Genomic DNA, 26,533 nt, shown 5'->3' with positions numbered 1-26,533 from the left:
CTGTGGCCTCTCCTATTGCGGAGCACAGGTTCTGTGGCCATGGCTCATGGGCCCAGCTGCTCTGCGGCATGTGGGATCTTCCCAGACCAGGGCACGAACCCGTGTCGCCTGCATCAGCAGGCAGACTCTCAACCACTGCGCCACCAGGGAAGCCCAGAACAACTCTTGATAAAGACAGTGTGCTCCTCCCTCCCCCTGAGAATAACTGATACTGAATCTACACCTCTCTACCCTCCAGGAAAGACGCTGGGCTTTCTCTGAGTGGCCCTCTGGAAGTAGTATGTTCTGTTTTTAATTTCATGAAGATGAAATGATAGTAGACTAGAGAAAACGCCTTTTCAAAATACACAGCGCCCTCCCAGGTTGACATCGCCCTGCACCCCCATGCCAAAAAAAATCACTCATGTAGACGATTGAAAATTCAGTACAAGGAGAAATTTTAAAATGCCAGTCATAATAAACTGGCAGGTTTTATGGCAGGAGGAGGTGAAGATTTAGTTCCTGCCCCAAAAGATTGGCAAGCTTTGGGGTTCCCTTCTGAGGATAGTTACCCTCCAAATCCCATAAGGTGAAGTATTTACAGACGTGTATAGCACTGACTTATCTTGTCCACCTGCTGTCCACCTGTGCCAGCAGATGTGGAGAGAGTAGTTGGGTCTCTGTTTACCTTGGTTCACTGTCCTGTACACAGCAGATACCATCTAGGTGAATAAGAGAAGCTGATGAAAGCATCTCACTCTATTGAAAATTAAAAAAATTAAGAACTTGCCTCAACACAAGCAATGAGATTTAGGCAACTATGGCCACTTGTTGTGTCTGTTCAAACAGATTTGTGGTATTATAAAGTGGCCTGACTCAGAGATTGTACAGAACGTCAAGGAGTTAATGAATAACTCTCTGTGGAAATGCTCCTATTGGAAATCCCCCAGTTTCTCAGGTGGAAAAGAAGTAATTCACACTGACAATAGATACTGCTCCGTGACTGCAAAACGAGGCACGTCTTCAGTGAGTATCATAGCAACCTAGTTGGTCTGTGAAAATTATGGCAGTTTTGCATTAAAGGCTGAAAACTGAACAGGCGAATCTGTTAGAAAAACTACTCTTCAAAGAGGAAATTCTGACATGTGCTGCAATATGGATGAAATTTGAAGACATTACACTAAGTAAAATAAGCCAGCTACAAAAAGACAAATCCTGTAAGATTCCCCTTAAGGGGGGTGCTTAGCGTAGTCAAGTTCATAGAGACAGAAAGGAGAATGGTGGTTGCCAGAGGCGGGGGCCAGAGAGGAATGGGGAGTTATTGTTTAATGGGTTTAGAGGTTCCGTTTTACAAGATGAAATGGGTTGGATGGTGGTGACGGTTGTATGACATTACAAATATATTGGATACTACTGAACTGTATGATTAAAAATGGTTCAGGGGCTTCCCTGGTGGCGCAGTGGTTGAGAGTCCGCCTGCCGATGCAGGGGACACGGGTTCGTGCCCCGGTCCGGGAAGATCCCACATGCCGCGGAGCAGCTGGGCCCGTGAGCCATGGCCGCTGAGCCTGCGCATCCGGAGCCTGTGCTCCGCAACAGGAGAGGCCACAGCAGTGACAGGCCCGCGTACCGCAAAAAAAAAAAAAAAAAAAAAGGTTCAGGTGGTAAATTTTACATTATGTGTATCTTACCGCCATAAAAAGACGGGGAAGAAAAAGACCCAGGAACACATGTAAACAGGACGACTGAAAAACCTTCAGGTAGCTACTGAAGCAGTTTAGACAAAACCATCCAGATAAAACAATGTCTGACTTGTGACCAAAATAAAGTGAGGTGTTTGGTCTGGACTGAAAATTTGTTTAGTTGATCCCAGATCATGCATTCACCACTAAACATTATGGCAGGCACCTAAGAAATGAAAACGTACTCAGGAACAACCAACCGAGGAAATGATGGAAGGCATCATTGGAGGGCATGCACCCTGTCGGTCGCAGATGACGCAGCAGGTATTTAACAATTACCCAGCAGTAGGCAGCCCGCAAGTGTGGACTGCCCCATGCATGGTGCAACACGATAGCAAATACCGAAGAATGCTTTGGAGAATCACCACCACAAAATGTACTGGGATTGCGCTGTAACAGCACATCAACAAATCTTGTCCCATGGAGCAAACAGTCTGTCTGTTGGAGAAAATGAATAATTACTGTGGAAGTTATTGACAGAAGCACAAAAGTCTTAGGAGAAACATCACAAAACCTACTGAGAATAATAAAACAATGAATGTCCCTGGCAGAAAGGCTCTAGAGGAACAATGCAACCTGAGAAACTCGTGGAGTAAAACCTGCTACCCCTTTGGAAACCGGAGAGATATCTGGACACTCACTGCCCATCTCACAGGCATCAGGATCTCACCCGCTTTGGCATCAGTTCAAAAGGCAGTACATCGAAACGATTACATATCAGTGTGACATTCTTGTCCCAACTACAGATTATGTTCACATTCTTGGCTAACACAGCAGGGACTGTTATAATAAGTTATACAAACCCACTAAGGTTATACCTTAATGCTTTGCAGTATAGGTAGTACTTCCAAAGCATGATTGGACCTCTTATCAAATGTGTACTTTTGTTTCTATTCTCCCATTTTTACTACCCCAAGAAAATCGTGAGACTAGTTGAAGCAGCATTTTACAGGAGAAAAAACTAAATCCAGGCTGGGCCTTCCCAGGCCTGTCTTTGTGGCCTGACCCATCACTGTAGCTACACTTGGACATTCATCCCTCGTGGACACGTCCTTACAGGTCAGGATGTATCAACCAAATGCTACCCTGTAACACTTTACATGCTTTCCCTGGGTTACCCCAATAACTGAGAAGGAAAAATAGAAGTGTTAGGGCCTCAAGCTGATGGACAATTGGCAAACCTTTGCCTCACTTAGTGCCATGTAAGCCAAGAGATCTCTATGGCTCTGAGACTGGCAGGCACCCCTCCCGCCCCATAGGCTGCCCTGCCACATCACCAGGACGCACATCCCTCCAGGACGACCTTGCCCTGGGCTCTGACTCATCTAATCACAGCCCTGTGCCTCTCCATGAACTACAGGGAGTAATTTAGGAGTCTGGGCCTCTAGAGTGCCCATCAGCCCAGCCAGGGAGGGAAGGCCCCGCAGAATCGCGGAGGCCTCGGGTCAGGGCAGCGGTGGCTGCCGAGCAGAAGAGGAAAGGCCAGTGGCCAGCCGGGCAGAGGGCCAAACAGGAATCGGGCGGTGCTCACAGAGGGCTCTGTCCTATGACACAGTGACTCCCGCCCACAAGCACATCCCTGGCACAGTTAAGAACTCGGGGTGGACCTCTCTGCAGGGCAACGGGTGTGGCCTGCATCCTAAGCCTCCGATGGGTTTTGAGGGGCTCTGGGGAGTCCCCAGTTACTGTCGGAAGGAATTATCCACAGCCACAGGGGCTGGGTCTCCCTCTACTGGACCAGGCTTCACCCCACACACCTGCAAGCCTGGCTTCCCTCCCCCAGTTTTTCCAGAATTCTTTGCTGCTCTTAAAATACAAAGAGCTCCAGTTTAACTGCCCTGACCACTGCCCTACACCCACTAGCTCCTCTCCCCGCGCTGCCCCTAGAGCCCCCCACCCTTGCAGGAGGGACTCCTCTTCAAGCTTCCTTTACCTCTTTGCAAACTGGGGCACACATTATTTTCCTCCAAATCCTTGACCTACAGCAGGACAGTGAAGGGAAATTACAGCATCATTGCGAAGCCAGGCTCTCCTTTGATCCTGCTTGTGAAGGGCATGTGGAGGCACAGGACGTCAGAAGAGCTGCCCAGAGCCAGGCCCGGGGCCAGCACCAAGGGAGAGCCCGCGGGAGAGCACGGCCCCTCCCACGCGGGCAGCTCCCACTGTCGGGCGGTGCACCCCGACTCCCAGCCTCTGCTCTGGGACAGGCACCCTCTGTTCTGGGTTCCTTCTGAAGGAAGACTCAGCGGCACTGCTGGGCCTCTGAGACTTCAGCGGCCTAATGGGATGCAAATTGGAATTTGCTCCCTTAAAGATGTATTATGCATGGACTTTCTATTAGATTTCACTTGGAAACTCATCATCCATCACCCCAGCAGGGCCTGCACAAAATCGGGCCTGTGTCAGCAGTTTCTTGTCAGCTGGGATCTGATGCCAAATTCATCTCCCTCACAGGGGGGTCTGGGGGACACCAAAGGTTTGGCACGTGGCCGGGGTGGATCGGGGAACCACTTCCGGGCGTCCTCCCAGGCGGTATGGTCCTGGCTGGGAGGGGGCGGGGCCAAGATGGGAAGGCGGGGCCTCACCCGCCGCAGCAGGGGCTGGAGTGGCTTGACTAAAGATGCCGCGGCGCCCAGTGGACCACTATGATGAGAGAGAGAGGCCTGGGCTGGGAGGGGAAGAGGGAGTGAAGGCTTTGTCCGAGGGCCCAGACTTCAGTCTTTTACCCAAGGGGGGGGAAAAAATTCCTGAGTCATCTAACAGGATTAGTCTGGAAGACTTCTCCTCCTTTGGGTCACACACAAGCCATATCCCTGTACCCCTGCACACACTCACAGCCGCCACACATGCACACATCCAACCCACCCATACCCTCACGTTCACACGTACAACATTCACACACATGCTCACACTGTCACTCACACACGTGCGACATACACACATGCTCACACGCACCACACCCCCTGCTCATACATGCACATGCTCACACACACCCATATGCTCCCTGACTTACACCCATGCAAACACACGCAACACTGCAACACACACACCAGTACCCTCGCACCCACACTCACACATGTGCACATGCTCATACGTGCACACTCACAATCACATCCATACAACACACATCCTCATATCCCACCCCCAACACGCAACACATACACCAACACCCTCACACACCCTCATTCACAGGTAGTCACACCCTGGACACCACACACACACACACACACACACACACACACACACACACACAGACTCACATCCAGCATTACCTCTGAGGCCACAGAAGGCAGAGGGAGCTTTTCTTCATTCATGAAAGGCTGTGGAGGCAACCTTCCAGAGTCGCTAGGATACAGACTCTGTGGGTGTTATCCAAGCAATGGTAGCTGAGTTCCAGGCTCTGGGGAGCAGTGACTGGGGAAGTGGGAGCCATGTTCCCTTCCACTGCGTCTTCCCACCAACAGAAAGGCAGGTGGGCAATGAGGCACAAGGACCCCAACAGGAAGAATCAACTGGGCGCTGGAGGTATGATAAAGTGCCAGGTGGGAAAGAGAGGTTTCAGCCCTTGAAGACTCCGAAACAATAAACTCATCGGGGACTTCCCTGGTGGCACAGTGGTTAAGAATCCACCTGCCAATGCAGGGGACACGGGTTCGAGCCCTGGTCCGGGAAGATCCCACATGCCGCGGAGCAACTGAGCCCGTGCACCACAGCTACTGAGCCTGTGCTCTAGAGATCTCGAGCCACAACTCCGGACCCCACGTGCCACAACTCCTGAAGCCCACATGCCTAGAGCCCGTGCTACGCAATGAGAAGCCACCGCAATGAGAAGCCCACTCACCACAACGAAGAGTAGCCCCCACTCGCTGCAACTAGAGAAGACCTGTGCACAGCAACGAAGACCCAATGCAGCTATAAATAAATAAATAAAAATTTAAAGATAAATAAACTCACCAGCCACTGTTGACGGAGCATCTCCTCTGTGCCAGGGCTGAGCTGGGGGCCTTGAGACCCAGAGCCTGCTTGTCAGGAGACATCAAGCCAATTCACAAAAGATAGGCCACAGTCCTGGGCCGTACATGGGTGGTATGCCAAACAAGGGCTTTCAAACCGGAAGTGCTCGTCGGGACAGTCAGAGAGGCAAAGTCACCGTGGGCTGGAGCGATCAGGGAAGGAGGAGAGGGGAGAGCACGGCAGGTGGAGAGACAGGTGTGGGCTAACACTTAAAGGCAGGACTATGGGAGGCATGGGGAGGGAAGCCAGCCCTGAAGAATTGGGTGATAAGGGCCTGGTCCCTAGGTTGCACTGAGGTTAGGAGCCTGGCTTTAAACTCACCTCTGCCTCATCTGAGGAAGGCCTCTGTTTGTCCTTTAGCTATGCTTTTGGGCTCACCTCCTCCAGGAAGCCACCCAAGATCTCTCCCTCCTCAGAACCCAGCATATTTGTTGCTTCTAAGACTTTAATTTCTTGTGGTCCCAGAGTTAGACCAATTCAGCACATAGTGAGTTTTCATGATCAGTCCCTGATGTAAAGAGTAGAATTCCTGTCTACCAGGGACAGTCGTATAAACTAAGAGCTGCACTAGAAATGCCATTTCCTTACACAGAGTAGTATAAGGGCTCAGAAGAGGAAGAGCAGATATCCAGATAAGACAATTAGAAAAGGCTCCATAGAGGCGATGGTGTTCAAGGACAGGCTGAATGTGCTTTGGCACTGTTCATCAGCTTACATCTGGTCCCCACTCTAAATTTTGTTCACTACGTCCTGTACCTCTCCATTCCCTATCATGCCTAGCACAAAACAAGGTATCAGTAAGTTCTTAATAAATGTATTATCTTGTTCATTCATTCAACATCTCCTTGCTTCCTTTCTTACTCACTGGTGGAACTTCTAGAATGTTCCTTCAGGACTTCCCTGGTGGTCCAGTGGTTAAGACTCCGCGCTTCCACTTCAGGGGCCACCTAAGATCCTGCATGCCACATGGCACAGCCAAATAAATAAATAAGTAACTAAATAAAAATAGAATGCTTCTTCACCCTCCAGAACATGGGAGTCCACATCCAGCCTGCTCCCAGGTATGAGAGGGTGGCACATCTAGGGAGGATGGAGGGCTCCCTGGGTGGTCTTGTGGCTGCCGCCTTTTCTCTGCAGGTCAGAGTATAGTCAGGGAGTACAGCTGAGAATCTTAGAACCAGGACCTCAGAGGTGTTCTGTATCTTCCTTCCACAGCCAGGGACTAGAGATAGCAAGTGGGTGTGCAAAGTCCCAAAGGTGGTTTGATGAGATAAAAGGAAATCATACGTTACCAACTGTGCTTTGATATAACTTGACAGTGGAGAATCCTAACAAATACTACCTCAGACGGGTGGCTTCCTGGAGGAGGTGAGCCTTATCAGCAGTGATAAGTCATGCTGATAGTATCCACTCTCGATGTGATGGACTGAAAATGGCACTTTACTTCTGTGCTCTTCCTCTGCAGCCTAATCATGAGAAAAACATCGGACAAGTCCCAGTTGATGAACCTTCGACATCATACCTGACCAATCTTTCTCTAGCAGCTAAGGTCATCCAAGACAAGGAAAGTCTGAGAAACTGTCACAGCCAAGCACGGGCTATGGAGACATGACAAAGATAATGTGGGATCCTGGATGAGAACAGAAAAAGGACTTTAAGGAAATCTATATGAAGTTGGGACTTTAGTTAATAATAATAATAACAATGTATCAACATTCGTTCATTACCTTTTTTTTTTTTTTTGCAGTACGCGGGCCTCTCACTGTTGTGGCCTCTCCCGTTGCGGAGCACAGCCTCCGGACGCGGAGGCTCAGCGGCCATGGCTCACGGGCCTAGCCGCTCCGCGGCACATGGGATCTTCCCGGACCGGGGCACGAACCTGTGTCCCCTGCATCGGCAGGCGGACTCTCAACCACTGCTTCACCAGGGAAGACCCCCGTTCGTTACTTTTAACAAATGTACCATACTCATGTGAGATGTTAGTAATAGTGGAAACTAGGTCCTGGTGTATGGGAACCCTCTGTACTATCTTCCCTTTTTTCTGTACATCTAAAACTGTTCTAGGGAATTCCCTGGCAGTCCAGTGGTTAGGACTCCGTGCCTTCACTGCTGAGGGCCCAGGTTCAGTCCCTGGTCAGGGAACTAAGATCACGCAAGCCTCATGGCGTGGCCAAAACAAAAACAAAAAACCGTCCTAAAAGAAAATTTTAATTTAAAAAAATGCTGCTTTGCAACAAAAAACTGTCCTAAAAGAAAATTTTAATTAAAAAAAATGCTGCTTTGCAATTGTAAAAGCACGCTGCCCATCCTAGTTCTAACTAGTGTTAATAACAGGCTCTCGGGCTTCCCTGGTGGCACAGTGGTTGAGAGTCCACCTGCCGATGCAGGGGACATGGGTTCGTGTCCCGGTCCGGGAAGATCCCACATGCCGCGGAGCGGCTGGGCCCATGAGCCATGGCCGCTTAGCCTGTGCGTCCGGAGCGCAACAGGAGAGGCCACAACAGTGAGAGGCCCGCGTACTGCAAAAAATAATAATAAATAACAGACTCTCAGTCCAGTGCTTGCCCTGTCCTACCACGTGGCTGTTTGAGACGTTAAGGTCTCTTTAAGCTCTTCTTGCTTCTGACAGTTTCTCAGACTTTCCTTGTCTTGGATGACCTCAGTGGTCTTGAGAAGGACTGGTTGGGTATTTTGTAGAATGTCTCACAATCAGGATTTGACTGATTTTTTTTTTCTCAACTTGGTTGCAAGTTCCTTAGAACCACAGCGGGGCCGCCTCTTTCCCCTGGGCAGGTTAGAGAGAGAGGTACCTGCACTCCCCTCCATTATGAAGCCTGTGTGCAGCGCAGGTGAGAAACCAGCCCTAGCGTCCTTGCTCTAGAAGCACTGGGCCTGATGTATCTCTCAGCTTCGCCTCACGTGGGAGGTTCAGCCTCCATCAAGGATAGGTCCAAGAGAGAGTCTTGGCTTGGGACTGGGTATCGCAGAGGACTAGCTCTGCTGGTGTCTCTCCGAGGGACAGGCTTCTTCTCCACAGCCAGCTTCAGTGTGTCCACTGGGACGGTGGGACTGAGGATACTGGGGCCTATGAGTGGTTGCCCTGACAACCCAACCTTCCAGGTGTGCGGGAGAGAGGGAGGTGCCTGTGTGAGTTCCACAAGGGACAGGATGCTAGCTGAGCTGCCCCTAAGGGAGTTGTCATCTTTGCCTCCCCCGGGTCCCTTCATTATACAGTTTCTTAGCCTCAGTCCTCAGTTCCAGCCACTCCTCCTAGGATGCAGCCCTGATGAGGGGGAGGCAGCCACCGGACACTGAACTGTGTGGGTTTGACCGAGCTGGCAGGCAAACCCAGCGAGCTAAATCCAGTGGACCATTCGAGATGTCTAGACAGGAAGCCAGGCTGGGAGAAAAGCAATTCCACTCCCTCAGGGTAGAGCCCGGAGGCTGCCACTGCTTCAGGAGCCCAGAGGATATGTCCCCAGGGGCCTGAGTGCCAGCTCAGGGCACATCCTTATGAAAGTAAAAGGTGTGCCTTGCCCTGGAGCAAGTGCAGCAGGGGGGTACCAGGTGGAGCAGATATCCCTCAGGGGGTGGTGCTCAGGTGACAGTGGCCCACCCTGACCTTGAGGTTAAGGTGGAATGGGTACACCTGGCATCAGGGTTCCAGGCTATCATCCCAGAGCCAGCACTGGGCATGCTCTGAACATCACTTGACATCCAAGCGGGGGGCGGGACGGGGACAGGGGGGAGTGGAGAGCCAGCCAGGGTCCAGCACTGGGACCTTGAACAAGTTAGCCCATCTCTCAGTTTCCCCGTTTGTAAAATGGGGCTAATCATATAACTGCCGTGCCTGCCTCATGGGCCGTTAGGAGGAGCAGATGACATGCTATAGGGAAAGGACTTGTGTCAAGTGCTTGGCAGGCATGACTATCACAAATGATGTTTATACTGCAAGCTTCAAGGCTGTGGTGATATTCCGTTCCATTGAACTGGTAGACCTGGGTTCTTTGGCTGGCAGTCGCTGACTTGCTTAGATTTTTACAGGTCATTTAGTCCAACACACCCATCTTGTCCTTGACAAAAGCTAGATGTGGTCCTGTGACCTTCCAAGGTCCCAAACAAGTTAGTATCTGAGCTGGGCCTGCAGCCCAGGGCTCCCGATTCCCACTCAGGGCCGGAGCCTTGTGCCACCCTGCCTCTCTGCCAAGGCGAGTCCTCTGGCGCATCCACATCCCAGCTCCACCACCAAGATCTGGTCCCCACCGCCTTCATTTGCATTTTAGCGCACACCCACTCTCAACAGCTTATCCTAGAACCGAACACCCCTGCCAGATTCTGGGATCTTTAAGGAAATACAAAAGGGTGAAAGACACAACAGAAAGAAGATAAGCAAGTGTTCCTTTGGAGCTCGGCCAGCGTGGATAGGCAGGTTGCCTGAAACTCCCGCCCTCAATCTGTTCACCAAACTGTTTCTCTCCCCATTCAAGCTGCTCCTGAAAGCCTCTCTGGGAAGTCTTCCCAGATCAGCTAGGCACTGGCAGCGTCCGTGGGCTGGCCCTGTCTGAACCTAGCACTTCCCTGGGTGTCGCTCACCACCGTCCACCTCGGCAGGCACTTGGCCTTGCCCTCTGTGCCCAGCTGCTGGGCCAGGCTCTCTCCTCCTCTCCTGGCTTCTGTGCAAGAACGCTTCCCCGGTCTCTGCCTTAATCCCAGCTGTGCGCTTGACATACATTTGATGTCGATACGTTACGGTCTCTTGATGTATTCGCACCCTGCTTTGATTTGGTCAGGAGGCTGCCCTCTCCTTATTTCTTCACATCTGTGCTGTTGGTCTGAGACACTTAGAACTCAGGGGGTCTCATTATCAAGAATGGAGAATTGCTCTCCTCTGCTCTTTGGTTGAGTCAATCAGGAGGTGACAGGACTCCATTCCCCATGCTGTAAACAGGTCCCAATTCCACGTCTCATCAGCCTCAGCTACAAAGCTGAATTCCCGCTATGCAGTTTCTTTACTATTGTGTGACGATTCTGTCTTTGATTTAAAATCCAAACTACCGGACAGACAGACAAGTCCATCTTTTTCTTCCCCAGACTTTCTCCTTACTCTGACCTTTTACTATCGGTTGATAGTGTTGTTTAAAAGGAAACTGCAGGGCTTCCCTGGTGGCGCAGTGGTTGGGAGTCCGCCTGCCGGTGCAGGGGACACGGGTTCGTGCCCCGGTCCGGGAAGATCCCACATGCCGCGGAGCGGCTGGGCCCGTGAGCCATGGCCGCTGAGCCTGCGCGTCCGGAGCCTGTGCTCCGCAACGGGAGAGGCCACAACAGTGAGAGGCCCGCGTACCACAAAAAAAATAAATAAATAAAAAATAAATAAATAAAAGGAAACTGCAGACGTGCTACCAGTGTATAAAAAGGAGGGGGAGGGAAGGTATAGTAGGATACAAACATACACGCATGCACACACACACACAGGTGTGCATGTATGTTTTGCTGTCAGATATAACTTATCTCTGAACGGTGTAAGCATCTATTGTCTCTGTAAGTAGACATGATTTCTGAATGATGCACAACCATCTGAAAAGGTCAGTTGCCATCAAAGAAAGATTCTCATTACATACCTTTCCCTACCTTTTGAACTTGAAAAATTTTAATAATGAATTATTTCATATGTACCAAAACACATGAGATGAATGTATATATTGAGATGGGATAATAAACAATTCTGCCCTGTGGACCCATTGTAAGAAATGGAGCGTTCCAACAGGGCTGAGACTTCCTGCATCACGTCCCTGGTTCCACAGAGGTCACTGCCATCCTGTTATCATCAATCTCACCTGCCTTTAGAGTTTTATCATAAACGTATATGTCCCTCAATAACATAGTCTTCACTTGACTTGCTTGGAACTTTACAAAGATGGTGTCAAACTGTATGTATTTTTCTGTGACGAGCTAATTTCTCTCACCATAGTTCTAAGATGCATTCATGTCGATGCTTGATTCATGTGTGTTTATTGTTAAGTAATGTTCCATTGAGTGAATATACCCACTTTATTCATCCATTTTCCTAGTGTTAGACATTGGATTATTTCCCATTTTTGCTGCTATGGGCTTTCTATGCCTATCTTTTGGGGCACACATGCAATAGGGATCTAGGGTTTGATCCTGGCAGTGGTGCTGCTGGGCCAGTGGGTAGATATACCTTTGCCAAATGGTTTCCAAGATAGTTGTACCATTCACATTCCCACCCACAGCATGAAGGGTATTTGTTCCTCTGCCTTCTCTCCAACACTTGATACTAACGGACTTTACATCTAGTGGGTGTAAAATGGTGTGATAATATGAGCTTAATTTACATTTCTCTGGTTACTGGTGACATTGAGAGCACCTTCTTATGTTTATTTCCATTCATGTTTCCTCTTCCATGACTTTCTGAATTTTGAACCATGTGAACATATTACCTATTCAAAAACATACATGTATTAAAATGGGCTTGTAATATCTCATTTCTCATATGCAAAGGGCTCCACCACTCTCCCCCCAAAGCACACAAATACTATCTCTGAAAAGTGTCACCATAAATAAAACTGCTAACAATACATTGGTGAGTGTTATGGGCTAAATTGGATGCCCCCGCCCCACCCCGCTGAATTCATATATTGAAGTAAGTGCTAACTCCTAATACCTCAGAATGTCACAGTATTTGGAGATAAGGTCTTTAAAGAGGTAATTAGGTTAAAATGAAGTCTATACGGCGGGCCTTAATCCAATATGACTGATGTCCCTACAAGTAGAGGAAATTAGGACACAAACAACACAGACCAAGGGAGACCATGTGAGAACACAGTTGGAAGACGGCAGTCTGCAAGCCAAGGAGCGAGGCCTCGGGAAAACAAAACCTGCCAGCCGCTTCATCTTGGACTTCCAGCCTCCAGAACTGTGAGAAAATAGTACATTTCTGTTGTTTAATCCAGACGGTCTGTGGTACCTTGTCCTGGCAGCCCAAGCGGACTGATACAGCGAGCACAGTACAGTTTACACAGTGCTTTCACATACTCATTCATCTACTCACTTGTCATCAAATATTAATGGAGCACAGCCTGGGTCGAAGGGTACATTTCATTGTTAAATCCTCCCTGCAGTCATTCAGGTCGCGAATAGCGATCCCTGAATTTAAAATGAGGGAACTGAGGCTCACAGAATTTGGGTGAGTGCAGAGGGGGAAAACCAGACTGGCAAAGGAATGGAAGGCAGCTTGTCAGGGGCCAGAGAAAACTCAGGCAGATGCGACCATCACCTTTAAGTACAAGATAACTGTCACATGGGAGAGGGAGTCTATTTTTCTTTATGGCCCTAAGGGATAGAAGTATGATGAATGGGAAGAAACATCAGGAAGACAAATTTCACCTAAACAGAAAGAAAAACACTGTCACAGTCAGAATTGTCTAAAGATTCAGCAAGATGTTTTAAATGTAGTGGGTTGTTCCTATAGAAGCTGGACAACCCACTTTATGAGGGATGGTGTGTGCGTATGTGTGTTTGTGCGTGTGTGTGTGTGTGTGTGTGTGTGCGTGTGTGGAGAATAAGGGTCAAGCTTCAGGTATGTGGTTGGAGGACATGACCTTGAAGGTCCCTCTCCATCCAGAGAGTCACTGATGTCTCTGAGACCAGGTGGTGGACCAAGAAGAGAGCCTGTTTTCTGGATTCTGATTCTCTATTCTTCCCACCAAGCCAAGCTGCCTCTAAACAGATTAGTGGCTGGACAAATGCGTTCTAATGATGACAGCATTCACTGAGCAGCCTGGGGACAGGACACAGCAACAGGGAGTACACAGCTTTTGAAATGAGAGAATTATTTACTCGCTCTCCCCTTCTCAGAAGTCTTGATTACAGCCAGGTAGGTAGCAGGAAGCAGGAGGGAACAAGCAATTTTGAGAACGTACTTAAGAGCTAGGGTTTTCATACACCTTGATCATTATTTCACCTTTACATTAGCTCCAGCTGTAATATCATTTTTTATCTCCACTTTACAGATGTGGAAGCTGAGTCTCCAAAGAGACTAGGCAACTGTCCAAGCTTACAAAACTAAATGTAATGACACAGCAATGACCTTGACCAAATTCCCTACCTCAGTCTTGGAGCCAAAGCCTGCCTGGTTCCAAAATCCGTCACATCTTGTTACCCAATGGATATTGGAATGTAAAAAATGTGGGTTTTCTTTTTCTAAATCCAGACTGGTGTCCTTGAGTACTAAACCCAGGATAAACACGTTGTCTTGAATAGGACTTACACACCAGAAGGAGGGGGTGGGGACTTCCTTCCTATTCTCTGATTGGACAATTGACACCTTCTCAGCCTCAGGTAAAGGACCTGCTCCTCCGTAACCAAGTTCTCTCCTAACATATTTAACATTCCCTCTGCAGTGAGAGTTCTCTTCTCCTTCCCTCTCTGAGCGCTTTTATTCCAGGAGGTGGTAAGGCCCACATCTAGCACAGTCTCTCCGCAGAGAAGGGCTGGACCACTGGCCATGGCACAAAGGCCTGAATGGGCCCCATTTCAAGCTGAATGATTTTTACTTTTTTTTTTTTTTTTAACCCCAAGGCAAAATGCAACTTCTGTTTTCATCTGAGCCCCACCCTCCTTGGTTAGAACAAATAAACAGAAAGCTGCCCATGGTCCCCGCCCCCCCCCCCCCCCCCCCCCCCCCCCCCCCCCCCCCCCCCCCCCCCGCCAGACAGTAACAGTGCGAGGGAAAGGAATGGGATCGTTGTTTTTGCCTGGGAGCTGGAGGGCTGGATGAACCCACTCCCCAGTTCAGCCATCTGCCAGGGAGAGGAAGCGCGGAAGTTTCCAGAACAGGAAGGAGACTTCCCTGCTCTCTACCAGCGTTTGTCTGATTTCTGGGGCTTCACACGCCTTCCTCCATGTCTAGAAGTGTCAGAACCTAGGTCCTTCCCAATGCAGCCTCATCCTGGGACTGAAGGATGGAGCCTCTTTAAGCTCCAGGGTCTGCTAGGATGAGGGTTTCCTCTCTCACCTCCAGCTTTGCTTTAAGAATCCTTCCCTCCACCATCCTCTCCTCTCCTACCCCTCCTCCCAGCTCCAGTCTGCCACATTATTCAATCTATCTGACCTTTCTGGAACTCCGAACAGAGGGTGTTGCATTGTTATAGATAATAGAGCCAAAGGGGTGGAGAGTCACAGAACAAAGAGAAGAAACGGTTTTTTCCCTCAGGAAGTTTAACTTAGGTCAGGTGAGCACAAAGGTAAGCCAGGTACATACAGAATTTATGAGCCAGTGAGTGGCACAGCGCACCCCTCCTGCAGGTCAGACCCGGGAGTGCTGCGAGGTGGGAGGTTCATTTCTGCCTTTTAGGGGCTTTGTGGAGGAGGCCAGCTCTCAGCTGTCGTGCACGGGAGGGCCGGGCTGCTGTCTGCTTTATAAGGGGAGATGAGGTACTTCACGCAACGGAGCAAATGCAGAGTCGGAGGCAGTTGGTTAGAAAAGAGAGAATGATGCTCTAATACTAAACCCAGGGAAACAGGGAGGTCACCACACTTTCAGGGACCACGCAGTGTTTGTCACACACTCCAAGGCTCAGTCACACAAAATCCCCAGAATGGGGAAAATGAAGAAAATAGGCATGGCATGGGGACTTCCCTGGTGGTCCAGTGGTTAGGGCTCTCCACTTCCACCACAGGAGGCATGGGTTCAATCCCTGGTGGGGGGACTAAGATCCCACATGTTTCAGGGCCAGAAAAGAAAATAGGCACGTCATGGCATGGCAGAGGGTGCCTATCTGCCATGTGACCTTGGACAGGTCCCTTGAGTTTGTTGGGCCTCAGTTTCCCCACCTCCATGAGCAATGGGTTGAATTTGATCAATGATTCCCGAATTTTGGTCCAGTCCAATTGACTAAAAGTTTACAAAAACTTTTTACATTGCCAGATAAGGATATTTTTAAAATATCGCCATCTCCTCTCACTATCAGTTAAAAAAGAAAGCGCATTTCAGTACTAAAAAAAGAGAAGAGACACAATCTTAGAATATGAAGGAGAGTCCTGTAAACAAATACGGAAAAATCCAGTATGTGATCTTACTTTTCTCATTTCAATGCAGACTTCTGAAAGCTTCATCACAGAGGGAAATCAATTCAAGAAATGGGAAACTTCCTAGCATCCTAGCTCCTAAGATTCCATGATTTGAAGCCCAACTGGGCAAGTCACCCAACCTCCCTCTGACCCATGCTTGGCGCTTTCCAAAGCCTGAAGCACAGTGATGGGAGTGTATGGTGGCTGTTAACTCCCTGTGCAGGTGACTCCTGATACCTGGAATGCAAGGATCATTTCCCTTCTTGAGCCATCATTTTCCTCCTGCCTCCTGAGATGCAAAGGAAGCTTCCTCTGGAAGGTTCTGTCATCGGGACAGGGGCTGGTGGGTGCTGCCAGCAGAAAACTGAGATATGCCTCTTTCCTTCATCCACTGGAGGCAATAAGTCACTCGGGGGCAGGGGGGCGGGGCTGCCTCTTGCTCATCTTGGACGCCCTTGAAGCGTGCTTGTTCGTAGTCTTTCCACGAATAGATACCGGAGTTAATGTCTGTATGCTGAGGTCCAGAGATGCTGGAGCCACACAGGGGAAACTGGTTGTATGTGCACAGTGTGAACAGAACCCACTGCAAGGAGGCTACGGGCTCTGGAATTTAGGACCAGATCAGCCAGGGGAAGGGAGGTGCTCTCCCTGGAAGTGGTGTCTTGGTAACAGAAAGAACTTGGGGAGCAGGTCCCCACATGGCCCCAGGAGCCTGGGCCCGGCCGGAGGACAGCCGCCTGGGGCCGCACAAAGCGCAGTGGGATTGTCTGTCTGGAGACCATGCAGCTCATGTGACAGCCCCTGAGTCCCTTCTGGAACCCTCCCACAATAGCCCAGCTCCCTGTCTGCCTCTGGCAGTGACAGTGGCTGTGTGGCATCCTCCTCCTGCGTTTCTCTCCCCTCTTTCCCTTTCTGGTCCTCTTTGTCTTCGAGCTACTTTAACCCTCCTGGTCCCCCCTTTTTTTTTTTTTTTTTTGCAATACGCAGGCCTCCCACTGTTGTGGCCTCTCCCGTTGCAGAGCACAGGCTCCGGACGCGCAGGCTCAGCGGCCATGGCTCACGAGCCCAGCCGCTCCGCAGCATGTGGGATCTTCCCGGACCGGGGCACGAACCCACGTCCCCTGCATTGGCAGGCGGACTCTCAACCACTGCGCCACCAGGGAAGCCCCCTGGTCCCTTTTGACCTCTTCCTGCTTCTGTTCTGTCCTCCTCTTAGACATAAAATCACCCCTCCCGTGGCCACGTGACCCCACCACTCCTGGATCTCACGGCTGGACGGCCGCTCCCACCCCAAGGAGGCTGCTTTTATCTAGCTTTCTCGGCTGCAGGGAGTATGGGGGAGTCGGCAACGTTTAGCGATTGAAAATAAAAAGCACCCGTAATGTAAGTTAATTGTAAGCGCTGTCATTCCCTCTCCAAGTTAAAGATCCCCCAGGCACGAGCCAAACAGCTTCTTTTTCTCTGCCGGAAAGGTCTGATCCAGAAGGTGTCTTCCTGCTCTCACGTTCTCCATCTGCAGGGAAAGGGGCCACGTGCAGCCGGGCAGCCCAACCCTGGGCACAAGGTCCCATTAGGGCATCTCCTGGGTGCCGTCCCTACAGCCTGGCTGCGGGGCTTGGGGCTGCCTGTGGGTCAGTGAGAAGCTCCACCACTGGGGAGGCTCAGGCTCTGCCACCGCCAGCTTTTCCTGACCATTCACGCCTCCCCCTGCACTCCCGTAGGAAACAGAGCTGTGGAAAAAACAGCCTTGATGAATGGGAATTACCAGGCTCTGTGTTTTACAAGACGCGGGCAGGAAATGCTGAGGGTCCTCCTTAGTTTCCTAGTGGATTGATTCCCTGGAGGAGGATAATGTGGTGGAAGAGGGATTGAAAGCGGCCTTCTGAAAGAGGAAGGTCAGCAGGTTCTGTCCAGGAGGAGAGAAGCGAGGCAGAGGGCAGAAGCCAGGGCCAGGAACATCATGGACATTCCATTAAGCTTCAGTCTTACATCATTCATTCGAAACCTGGCTGTGAGATGCTGAGAGGAAGAGAATCTGAGGCCAGAGAGAGACTGCCAAGGAGGTTATTGAGAAAAAGGAATTTGAGAATCACCAAGCTGTTTCATTCTCCTGATTGCTCACCTTTTGTTTCTCTTTGCTTCCATCACTTCTTTTTTGATATGCATCTGTATGAGACCTGGGCGCTGTGGGTACATTTCAGGATCAAATGCTGAGTGGCAATGGGGCCAGATGAAGCCCATTGATGGTGGTGAGAAGAAGGAAGGCAAAGGACGCAGGAAGCCCCTGCCTCTGTAGACCGGGATAAACCTGGGTGACAGCTTTAGCATCGCTCAGTGGAGTGGCCAGCCTGATTCCCACGCCCTCACCCCCCCACCCCCATGAATGGATTTTAAGCTAGAGTCTCGTTCAGGCCTTCTTGCCCTTTGGTGCTCCTGGTACACTGTACAGTAGCTCAGGTAAAGGCAGGCCGCATTTAATGAGCACCTACTATATGTCAGGCACTGTGTGGAGGGCTTTAGATGGATTGTTCTGGGGTTTTGTTTGTTTTGTTTTGTTTTTTTACATCCTCACCACCCTATGTATCCATTTTACAATTTAGGAAATTGAGGCCCAGAGAAGCTGCTAAACTTGCCAAGGTGACAAAAGAAAAAAATTCATATGCCGGACCCACCAATGCTTACCTAGCCCCAGGTGAATATGGGAAAATCACAGAAGTAAAAGGTAGGAGGTCTCTGGTTATCCTGTATTTTTGATTAAGGCTAAAGAAAGTCTCATTTAGATCCTCCAACGGGCTTTGGAGTTTCAATAAAAGGCCACCTGAAGCAGAAACAGGAAATGGAGGGCAGGAACGGGGCCTGACAGCTCACCAGTCCCAGGACAAAGCGCCTTCATCCCGGGCAGGGGCGACACGACCTGCCGTCTGGGTCAATCCGGGTGTGCGTTCCCTGTCCCCATGTGTTCCCAGCAGTTCTCTACCTGTCATCAATACTCTAGTTTTTTGCTGCCACCAACACACGATAATCTGATCTGGAAGGGAAAAAAGGGAGTGGAGTATCTGCAGAAACAAACATCATCAAATGTCCTGGCTCCCTTCCCGGCACTTCAATAAAAATGCAGGAAGGAAGAAATCACAGAGCTGAACCCCAGCGGCCAGTCTGCCTGAGTCTCCATTAAGTCATTAAGAGAGGACTTTGCAGCATCAGAACCGATTGCCAGGGTGCCGCCGTGGCCCTCGTGGTGGAGGAACAGGCTTAGTAACAGGGACACACGGTCTGAGTCAGGTGCTAGTCTTTCTTCAAGGAAGGATGGTTCCCCTCCTTCACCCACACATTCAACTTTTTGTCCTAACTTTCTCCCCGATTGTTTCATGATGTTTACTGCATTTAAGACCTGGGTCTGGAATCATACTATTAAGCACAGCTCTCATTTAGGCAACTAGTGGCCCGAATTATATATGGACCTGCTTCTGGGATCTTCCTTTTTTTCTTTTGGCTGTGCCGTGCAGCTTACGGGATCTTAGTTCCCCAACCAGAGATTGAACCCACGCCCCTGGTAGTGAAAGCGCCAAGTCCTAACCACTGGACCACCAGGGAACTCCCTGGGGTCTTTTATAGAGTCAAGAAAACACCACAGCCAAACAAGAGTTTCTGGTGAGGGTAAGCCGGCAGCCAGGTAAAAGACCAAATCATTTCTCTAATCAGAATGCCGCCCCTTGCCCCTCTTCTCCAAACTTTGAAAGACAGAAGGAGATGGAATTATAAGCGGGAGGGGCTGGGGGTATGGAAAAAGATGAAAATGAAAAATAAACTTGAAACATACCTAGCAGAAAGCACATTTGATTTGAAAGATTCTTTCCATCTCAATTCCCTGTGGACCTATTCATAACAGAGATATGGTTACTTAAAATACAGTTTCTGCACTGGCTGGTTGAGTCTCCTTAAAAATGCCTTCCATATTTTCCCAAGCCCCTGCTTCAGCTTCAACGTGTAATTCCTGAACAACAGCTCCTATGGGACCAGGTGAACTTGAGCAGAGTGATTCTGAAACCTAGCGACACCCCTAAGTGACACTGAGACTGGGGCCCACTGGTGCCAGATTTTAGCTCTTTTTTTCCCCACCACCCCACCTCACTCCCTACCCCCGAAACACACACACACACACACACACACACACTCACGAGATCCCACAAGGCAGAACTGTTTCAGAAAAAATGGCACTGGTATTGATTCAAGCAGATTCATAATAAGTTGTCTTTAAAATACACACTCAAACTGTGACAATTCCGTTTGCTGTGGTTTAACCTTTTTTTAATTTTTTAATAATTGAGTTTTCAGAGAAAGAGAGATTTTAAAGTCCCTTCTGCAGACACTGCTAAATCAAGAGCATCTTCTTTTCCCCGAGGTAAAACGGCTGGCAGTCAAGGCTCTGGAGTCAGACTGTCTGGATTTGTAGCCTGGCTTCCTTATCTCATCACTTGTGGGTCCAGTTAGCCCCCCGCCAAGCCTCAGTTTTCTCATCTGTGAAATGGGAGTCATACCTCTCTCATTGTTGTGCAGTTTAAATGAGATGACCTCACTTAGCAAATGTGAAAGCACGTAGCAAGTTGCCTGCACGGCAAGCATTCATTAACTATTAGCTATTGGGGATGCCAAACAAAACATTTTTTTTAAAGGCATAAGCAGAGAGATCACACCTAACACTTCTATTTGCATTTTCTATCCACTTCTTAGAAAATAAGCTCACATGCTTGGAAACCTATCAGAGTCAAACAAGTGGCTTAAGGAATACGACAGTGAATTATTAGCCTATGCCTAGCCTTGGTAAGAAACTTCCTGGAAGATTGAACACCCATCTGGACTGCTTCCTAGTTAGGTCTCAGAAATCCACCCCAGCTCACTCAGCTTACACCCCCCCTTCGGCTGCTGACCAAAGGTGCAGGGCACTGCGGGAAAGGGCCCAGCTTCTGACTCAGGCAGGTTTCCCGAGGGCCCTGCACCGGCTGGCGTGGAGGAGAGCAGGTTTCAGGAAAGGCTCATAATGAGAGGGGTCTGCAGCCCTTCCTGAATCCATTTGCATTGTCCAAACCTCTGCAATTTTGGAAATCAACGTTCACGTTGTCCCTCTCTCTCTTCAGATGAGGGGCCATTTTGCAGGGTGTCTTGGGTTGTGGGTCACTGTGGGTGAGGGATTAGGTGCATCTGTGAGGGCCTGAGTATGGCCACTTAAACGCTGTCCCAGTGGACTTGCCTGGGCAGGACATGTCTTCATGATCACTCTTCTTGCCTAAAGATAAAATCACAGCACACGGTGCACGTCTGCTTTTTCCACATATGCTATAATAATTATTATTATTATCATTTTGCTGATCATAAACGTAGTACCCGGTCAGGGGCGGAAGATGGTACCATTTCCTCTGGGCAGAGGTAGGGGCAGCAGCACACAGAATTTCAGCCCCTGAAACACACACCCAGGATGCAACCTGCTCAACCGTACTGGCCACCCTGTAAACACACTCCTTCCCAAAACCTCAGACGATGCAAATGTGTGTAAAAAAAAGTGTAACTCTCCTATAATCATATCCCAAAAGAAACCACTATTAATGGTTTAGCTAATAAACCTTTGTTTTGTTTTTAACAGAAGAATGACATTCAACTAGAGGGAAATATATAGGCACACGATGAAATTTTTAAATAGTACCAAACAAGGTAGTTTGAAAGTCCCCTTCCCACTTCTGCCCCCCTAGACATTCAATTCACCTGTTGTATGTGTGTGTGAGTTTCCTTCCAGGTAATCTACTTATAGATCAATATATACGTATGTAGGTATCTGTATGTGTAAGGGTGTGTGCGCCCCTGGTTTTTTTTCCTTTAACACAAGTGATCTGTTATACATACAGTACAAAGCTTCTTGCTCTTTCCCTTCCATATAGACACATCTTATTCCTTTTAACAGATGCACAATTTTGCATTTACAGACTTACCATGATTTATTTCACCAAGTCCCCCGTGAACCAGTCAGTACATTGTTTTCAGTGTTTTGCAACCACAACGCTGCAATGATTATCATGTATATCATATGCACATATCTATATATACATTATACGCACGGTCTTTCTACACATATGCAAGGACATCTGTATATTAAATTCCTAGAAGAATTGTTGGGTCAAAGAGTATGTGAAGTATGTACCTTTTAAATGTTGATAAATATTATGACATGGTCCACAAGGAGTCTATCCAATCAGCACTCCCTCCAACAAGGGTTTGGGGTGCCTGTTTTCCCACACTCTCACCGACACCTTTATCTTCTCATCTTTTTTTTTTTTTTTTTTTTGTGGTACGCGGGCCTCTCACCATTGTGGACCGGGGCACGAACCCGTGTCCCCTGCATCGGCAGGCGGACTCTCAACCACTGCGCCACCAGGGAAGCCCTATCTTCCCATCTTTTAAAATGCTTGTCTATCTTTCCTAACCTAACACTGTCTATTTTTAAATTCTCTTCCTCTCTGACCCCCCCCATCCCGATATCACCAAAAGTTCTTAACGACCCAGGAGAGGTCATCTGCAGTTGGTTAGCATATCCTTGGATGGAATCCACTTCAAAGTTGAATCCTCAAGTATCCCAGTCTAACCCTGCAACTTTGATCTTTGTCCCTGGGCAGGGCAGAAGCCTCAGGAACCGGGTTCTCTACTCCTGGGGAGTCCTCAGAAATGCAAATGCCCACTGTTCGGCCGCTGCCTCTCTGTCACCTCTCCAGTCCCCAGCACGGTGGTTTGGATGGGCAACTTTAACTGGGAGAGGGTTTGGAGGTTGGGGTCAGAAAGAGGGGAGAGTTTAGGGAGCTCTGAAGAAAACCAGAGGACAAAAGGCCAGCTGGTTTGCCATGAGCATCCCAAAGGGGGTCTGAAACCTAGACCAGTGACCACAGCTGTTAGGATCATGGAGGTTTTATAAGACTTGTTAGCTTCTCCATATGTGTTCTTGTGATTTTCTTCTTGTTTCACAGTTAAATCTGTAACAAAAGGGGCTGTTTATCTTGATGGGGTCAACAAGGAAGGGGGAGATAAGCGGGAAAAATATATCCTTTACTGCAGATCTTGGGAGACAGAGAATCTGAGGGTGGTGGTGATTGGATGGTAACACCACAAGGACACCTGGAGAAAAAAGGCTCCGAAAGAGGTGTTCCTGGGCTAAAATATAACAAGGTTACCATATATTGAGCACTTGCTCTGCACCAGGCATGGAGTTCTTCTCTCCAGAGCAAGATAATACAGAATAATCAACACCCCTGCACAAACTCTCCAGTCTGGCCTTCCTCAATCATCCCGCCTGAGCTTGTGGGTTTCACATGCTGTCAGCCTTCAAGGTTCAGGCATCACTTCCCCTGAGCATCTCTTTTCCTGATGTCTCCTCCCCAAATACCCTGCAGGTGCTCCTGGTCTCCCCGACCAGACTGTCAGCTCCCAGAGGCTGCACCTTCATCTCGTTCATCTTTGGATCCACTGTGCCCGGCACAGTACCTGGCACATGAGACGTGTCCCACACACCGCCAACCCCTGCCCCAGTGTTCGGTGAATGAATGTGGCACTAGGGCCAGAGAAGCTGAGCTGCCACGACTGAGAGCTCCCTTTCCCACTCCCAGCTGGTCGGAGAGAGTGAAATGTTATTTACAGAAACACCAAGCCAAACAAGACCCTCCCTTCCCTGATATGCCGAAGCTGTGCTGAGAACAGCCGGGGGTCACCAAATGGCAGCCAGATGGTAACTGGCTGCCGCAGGGGCCTGGGGCAAAAGGCTAGGCTGCCCACCTGCTCCCAGTGACCTGGGAACCTCCACTGTGGAGGGAGAAACCCAGACAGTTCCCTCCTCCCGAGCGTGCCCCCCTGCAGCCAGCCCTCAGAGCTGAGCCTCTGCCGGTCCCCCACCAGTCTGCAGGACTCCCAAGGCCAGCTGGAGTTGCTCTCCGGCCCACCCTGCCCCAGTGGGTGTAGAGGTTGCTAGCCTCCCCCAACTTCTTCCATAACAGAGAGGTGTTAACTCCGCAGGACTCAGCCAGGGTAGTAGGGGGTGCTCATCCCTGGTGGGAAGAGCTGAGCCCTAAAATAACTAAACTCTGATGGAGCAGGGGAGCCCTGGGGAGGGGAAGGGCTGCCTCCTCCGTGGAAGACGTCTGAGGACACTGGAGGAAAAGGGAAGGGATCTTCTGCAGTGTTTCCAAACAAAGACACCCGATCGGGCTTTGGGGAGAGCTCTTTTCCCCTCGGTTTCATTCAGCACCGCTCTCCCTCTTCCCACAGATGCAAGAGGCAACAGGTCCCCAGCTGGTTATCAGGTCCTCGAGCCGTGAGGGCCTCCGTACCCCCCTCAGACATCTTACTAGCAGGGCAAGGGGCCTACAAATCCTCCCTGACCCTCCCAGCTCTTTGTTATCTCGGAGGGAAGATTACATTTCTGTGTGGGGAGGCAAGGTGCCAGGCGTCCTCAGAGCAGGACAGAGGCAGCAGGGCGACTGCCTGACCCCCTCTGCCTGGAGCGGCTCGGGGCTACCCTGGGGAGGCTCTCCCTCCAACGGCCTGGGGCCCATCCTGAAGTGGAGGGTCTGCCTTTCAGGAAGAGGAGGGGAAGCAGCAGCTCCGAAGGGGAGCTGGGCTGGGAGGAGAGAAGACTCGTGCTCTCAGTTATTCAGGATCCCCGTCTGTGGTCTGTGGACAGGCCGTTCGTTGGTTCCCTGGGTTTCTCACCTTCCCCACTGCGCTGTCTTTGGTGGTTTCCCTGAGAACTGGGGGTGGGAGAGCTATCAAGTTGACCACTTGCTTTCATTTTGGTTTCTTGCTACATCTACAGAGAAATTTGTTCAGCACCGGGTCGATGCCGTTCAACACCAAACAGGCAGGCATCAAAACCATTTTCTTTCTGTTCAAACCAAGGGCACGTTCTTCAGCCTCGTCTTTGGGGTTCAAGATACTCCTAAAGTGCTTCTAAATCAGAAGGCAAAGGGGCTGGATTTAAAAAACTCTGTTTCAGAAGAATCAGAGAGAGGAAGTGTGAACTATTCTCTTCCAGTAACAAAGTGGGAAAGCAGTAGCTGGATGTTAAATGCTGGATCGTCCTTTGCTTGTCTCCCCAATCATATTCCCTCAAACTGTATTTCCTCATCTAGTCACCCAGGTTTATAATCAAGTCCATCAACAATATAACGAAACACCTCCGGACGGGAGTCCTGAGCTAGGTCAAATACATAGATGGGATCCGGGCTCTAGAACAGTTTAGCAGCTGGTTAGAGAGAAAGAGTAAAAAAGACAACTAACAAAGTAATGTTAAATATCAAATCAATGGGATATACCAGAAGGTCAGTAGAGGTTCCAGGGACTGACAGAGCTGGGATTGGCTGGGAAGGCCCCTCCAAGGGGGAGGGGTGTAAGTTTGGCCTTCTAACAGGCCTGGAATGAGCATGATTTAAAATGAAGGAGGGGGGCTTCCCTGGTGGCGCAGTGGTTAAGAATCCGACTGCTAGTGCAGGGGACACGGGTTCGAGCCCTGGTCCGGGAAGATCCCACATGCTGCGGAGCAACTAAGCCCGTGCACCACAACTACTGAGCCCATGCACCACAACTACTGAGCCTGTGCTCTAGAGCCTGAGAGCCACAACTACTGAAGCCCACGTGCCTAGAGCCCATGCTCCACAAGAAAAGAAGCCACTGCAATGAGAAGCCCGTGCACTGCAATGAAGAGTAGCCCCTGCTTGCAGCAACTAGAGAAAGCCTGTGTCCAGCAATGAAGACCCAACGCAGCCAAAAATAAATAATAAATAAATAATTTTTTTAAAAAAATAAAAATAAAATAAAATGAAGGAGGGGGACTTCCCTCGTGGCGCAGTGGCTAAGAATCCACCTGCCAATGCAGGGTACACGGGTTCAAGCCCTGGTCTGGGGAGATCCCACATGCCACAGAGCAACTAAGCCCATGTGCCACAACTACTGAAGCCTGTGCGCCTAGAGCCCGTGCTCCGCAACAAGAGAAGCCACCGCAATGAGAAGCCCGCGCACCGCAATGAAGAGTAGCCCCCACTCGCCACAAGTAGAGAAAGCCTGCGCGCAGCAGCAAAGACCGAACACAGGCATAAATAAATAAATAAATAAATTTATAAAAAATCATAAAATGAAGGAGGCCTAATGGATGGGCAGCTTATATGGGAGGATAAATAGAGTCTGATCAGGAGCAGAAGGGTTGAAGGGCGGAGAGATAGGCTTATAACCCTATAAACAATGACTGAAGTCCATTTACTCAACAAATATGTGAGTTCCTGCTTTTTATTTAGTTTAATTTTCCTTCACTTGCATAAATATTTATTTATTTACTCTTCAGTCAGTTCACAAACATTTATTGAGCTCCTACTATGTGAATGACACTACAGTGATCACTATTCTTTCTCCTGCTAGTCCAATAAAAAAAAATAACTTGGAGGGAATTCCCTGGCGGTCCAGTGGTTAGGACTTTCACTGCTAGGGCCAGGTTCGATCCCTGGTTGGGGAACTAAGATCCCACAAGCCGTGCTGCATGGCCAAAAAAAAAAGAAGAAGAAGAAAAAGAAAGAAGGAAAGAAAAAAAAAAGAAATAACTTGGAGACCCTTCCTTAAATGGTAGGGGCGGGGGTGGAGGGGGTTTATCTTATTCAGTTTTTGAGCTTCCAGAATCTTGTGGGTTAGGT

The sequence above is a fragment of the Tursiops truncatus genome, chromosome 21 (assembly GCF_011762595.2).
Source record: "Tursiops truncatus isolate mTurTru1 chromosome 21, mTurTru1.mat.Y, whole genome shotgun sequence".
NCBI lineage: Eukaryota > Metazoa > Chordata > Mammalia > Artiodactyla > Delphinidae > Tursiops > Tursiops truncatus.
This window is presented reverse-complemented; position numbering follows the sequence as displayed.